Genomic DNA, 4,689 nt, shown 5'->3' with positions numbered 1-4,689 from the left:
TGGAAAAGGTTCCCCACTTCTCCAATTGACCGTAGAGGGCCTTCATTCGTAGTGATCCCACTGATGAATGAATGAATGAAGCGGTTATCTACCAAACCACTATAGGTTTCCTTAACTAGTTGAGATATTCGAGTTTTGCATCACCGATAGGGTCCAAAGATCCTATCAGTGGTGCATAAGGGTTTCCAATGATTAGGCTCTTAGAGAAGGGTCTGCCATCCTGTTTGAGGACGAGACACTCCTCTGGGAGACCTAGGTGAGATGCTTATTCAAGACTCACGCAAGAGAGCCTGTAACCATTTGGGTATTAGTCAGAAGATACAAGAGAAGAGGATGGGTTACGTGAAGGTACATACAAGAGAAGAGGATGGGTTACGTGAAGGTACATACAAGAGAAGAGGATGGGTTACGTGAAGGTACATGCAAGAGAAGAGGATGGGTTACGTGAAGGTACATACAAGAGAAGAGGATGGGTTACGTGAAGGTACATGCAAATGGGAATTCTCTTGTTTTCTCTTCCACTTCGAATCTAAATTAGCTTAGTGTAGGTAGAGGCCCGACCATTCGGGGTTTTTTTCCTATTCTTATCATGTCTCCACTTAAGATAGCTTTGCTCTCGCTAACATGTAGCTCGTACTATATACAGGTTGTACCAAACAATGGGTCCCTTGTATACTTTGAGGTATTTGAAGCAATGCAAAGTGAACTTGTGCAAAGCTTTGAGCGCTTCTAATAAGTTCTCATATGCCCTAGACTTAAGCACAGTATGGGTTTCCTTAATGCGATCGGGGCTCCCTAGAGTCATCCTACCCAATCATCGTAAAATTATTAAAAAGGGAAACACTCCTAAGAGTCAGATGTTGGTAAGGTTGTATTTAACCGCGTTCTGTATCTAGAAACTTCTTTTAGTTATGGTTTTGGCATCACTTAAGTCCACTACTAATTTGGATCGGATTCTTCCAACGTTTAGTCCTAGTCCCTTATCGGTCTTCAAGTGCATCATGTTGGCCATTAGGCAATAGTTGGTCATGATTGGATGGTCGGATAAGATTGGATGGTCGGATAAGTTTCTTTGGTTGCCAAGTCCCAATTCCCCACCAAAACTTAGGACATTAGTGGCAATTGGATTGGACGGGCATGCTTCAGAGGAGATTTCCCCCTTTGTTTGGGATTTTTGAATCCATTGCACAACTATTCACGAAGAGACTTGTGTATTCGGGGTTTGATTCACCTTTGGGTCCCGATGTAGCAACCATATTCTTAACTTTATTCCAAATTAGGCCATAGCCTCCAAAAATACAAAAAGGTGTTTTTTTTGCACAACACTTTCTTATGCTCAAAATAGAGTGTCCATAAATTGAGGCTAGGGTTTAAAGCATATCACGCTTTACAAAATATTAAAGTTCAAGTCTATGCTTGATAAACTAAGGCTTTCCAAATAAATCAAAATGTGCACAAGCTACTAGCACATGTATATACAAAGCTTGTTTACAAAAATGTGTGCCAAGTAATAATTATGTGCGAATTCTCCTCAATCTTCGAAATCCTCTTCACAGACTTGATTCTTTGGTTGACCATTCGAGGGTTTGTTGTTGTTGTCCTTTTGAGCATCTCCTTTAATCACATCTTTACCCTTGTGCATCCTGGATTTATCAAAAGTACTAGAAGGGAAAGAAGGTTTAGTAGACGGTAGAAAGTACTAGAAGGGAAAGAAGGTTTAGTAGACGGTAGAAAGTGTTTTTTTAAGAATTTCTAAAACTCTTTCCATGTTGAAGGTTGATGCTTACCTTGCACATTCCACGATAAAGCAACACTTTCGATCAAGTGATTACAAGCACATTTAATTGTCCTTTTCGATCAAGTGATTACAATCACTTTCGAAGTGATTACAAGCACATTTAATTGTCCTTTTTGATAACTTAAAAAATAGTCATCTAATTAGCTAAGCCATGTAATAAGAACTCGTGCATCCTTCTTGCCATCATAATTCTGGAAAGTGATCGCCTTTCGGCTAATTTGTGAATCTTTTCGGGAACTCTGAGCACACAAGGTGGCTTTGGCAGTGCACCTAAAATGATCACTTTCCTCTTCATTTTATAGTCAAAAGAGTCACGCTTGCGCTTGGAAAGCTTCACTGACGCTCTAATTTGCATCGGAGTTCACACTCACTAGCAATTTGCTCTTCTAGTGCTAAGATTTGCTCTTGCATAGTGGGTTGTGCAGGTAGAGTGGCCATTGCAAATAAATAGATAAAGAAGTGTGATTTAATAATGTAAAAAAATAAATGAAGCTGGAAAACTTAGCTCTTGAATAGTTGAACTCGTCATCAAATGGTTGGTCTTGACACTGTCCTTTTACTCCAATTCCGAATAAAATTCAACCATGAGCAAGGAACTTGAGCTTTTAGTCCATTTTGGTAAAAAATTTAAAGCCACTTGAAAGATCCTGGTGAAGCTTGATGTGGTGAAGAAATTGGAGCCAAAATAGCACCTTCAAGAATTGCTGATTTTTTATGCTCTTGGATGTCCAAATTTTTTTGTTTGCAAGAGGCTTCCAATTTTTCGAAAAAAAAAAGCAAAGAGATGTTCTACAACCTGAAAATTTGAAATTTACTTTTGTTGAGCTTCCTTTCTTCTCTTTTTTTTTGGGATTATGATGGGTTCTGAGGCTTAGTAAAAGATTATGTAAGCTTTAGTAGTTATAAGCTTTTGTGTAAGCTTATAATGTTAAGCTTTAATAAGCTTTAATAGTTATAAGCTTTTGTGTAAGCTTATAATGTTAAGCTTTAATAAGCTTATACGATTAAGATTTTGTATAAGCTTATAATGTTAAGCTTTAATAATCTTCTACGATTAAGCTTTCTTAATAAAGGATTATGTAAGTTTTAGTAGTTATCAGCTTTTGTGTAAGCTTCTAATGTTAAGCTTTCTTAACAAAGCTTATAAAGCTTTGAAGAAAATAAAACGAATTGTGTCTTCTCTTCTGAAACCGGTCGTGCCACAATGAAGAAAGGAATAAAAAGAAATCATGCCACTGCCGCTACAGTCCATGGAGAAGGAAGAGATAGAGAAACTCTGGATCCTTGTGCTGTCGCGTCGCCACCGTGGCGAAGAGAAAGAAGAATTTCTCTTTGCTAACAATGGTTTAGCAATGTGATTATGGGACTCAAACCTCCTTCTGAAGCTGATTCAATCCATATAGTTGGATCAATGTGAGGCTATGAATTTGGGAAAACCATTTTTCAAGAGAGAAGTGGTTTTATGGTTTTCTACACATTGGTTTGCCACCCCCTTTATCCTTTGATCTTTGCCCTTTGGATAATAGAGTGCAACTCTTAAAAAACCTTTGAATCAAGCTTTCAATTCTTGCCTCCATCTTCCTAGACCCTTGCTCTGATACCATTGACACAAATCCAATTTTTAGGAAAATAGAGTTAAAAGAAACTTGCAAGAATTTGATGAAATCAAATTAAATAACTTATCAAATACCACATGTTCAACATATTTAATATTTGAGTGAAAAACAAATAATACCTAGCTCACAAAGCAAGACTCCAAAATTGGGTGCAATCATCCTCCTTCATGTGTGTGGCCTCTCCCCCCATACATGAGTATTTACGCATTACTTTATTCCAAATTAGGCCATAGCCTCCAAAAATACAAAAAGGTGTTTTTCTTGTATGACACTCTCTTATGCTCAAAATAGAGTGTCCATAAATTTAGGCTACGGTTTAAAGCATATCATGCTTTACAAAATATTAAAGTTCAAGTCTATGCTTGATAAACTTATGCTTTCAAAATAAATCAAAATGTGCACAAGCTCTAGCACATGTATATACAAATCTTGTTTACAAAATTGTGTGCCAAGTAATAATTATGTGCAAATTCTACTCAATCTTCGGAATCCTCTTCACTTATAAAATAACCAACAATAAATTAGTAAACAAATATTTCATAAGTATACAAACTATAACCACACATGTTTGCCGGGTGTAAGTAACCCAAGAATCACCCTTCTATACAAAACAACTAAAAAAACATTGGAGGCTCCAAACATATGTTAATATCCACTAAACGTATTAATATTTATAATGGCATCACCCATGATATTAACATGATTTGGCTTGACACAAAGACAATCCAAGTATCCGTGAATTATCTAAGAGGGAAGAATAATATTTTTAAGAGGGCTTAAAATATATTCCTATAACAAGAAAGTATGAAAGTTAACCTTCAACAAAAAAGTAAGATTCATAAAGAAGGAATAAATGAGATATAGCAGTTTATCATCCACAATGATAAACATGTTGGTAAGGTGCCATTGTCTATAGGATGGTAAAATGAAGTGCCTAGATGATGCACTTCATGTTCCAAACCTTATAAAGATCCTAGTATTTGTTGGACAAATGGTTTGTAGAGGAGGTTTAACCCTCATGGTTATTATATAGAAGATTTCAATAATCAATGCCACGTGATTTGCAAAGGGAAACGTAATTAGTAGAATGTTTACATTGGATGTAAACATGCTTGAAGTGAAGTCTGCAATGTTTACACATAGTACGTGCATTGTTTTGTAAACATTAACATTTGGCATAAGCGTATTGGTCATGTCAATATTCAATAGGGCAGCTGAATATTATGTAAGTCCAAAGCATTGTTATAGGTTTTCCAAAGTTCAAAGTGGATAGAA

The sequence above is a fragment of the Cibotium barometz genome, chromosome 16 (assembly GCF_041138505.1).
Source record: "Cibotium barometz isolate CiBa-2024 chromosome 16, ASM4113850v1, whole genome shotgun sequence".
NCBI classification, from domain to species: domain Eukaryota; kingdom Viridiplantae; phylum Streptophyta; class Polypodiopsida; order Cyatheales; family Cibotiaceae; genus Cibotium; species Cibotium barometz.
Note: the sequence above shows the minus strand (reverse complement) of the source record.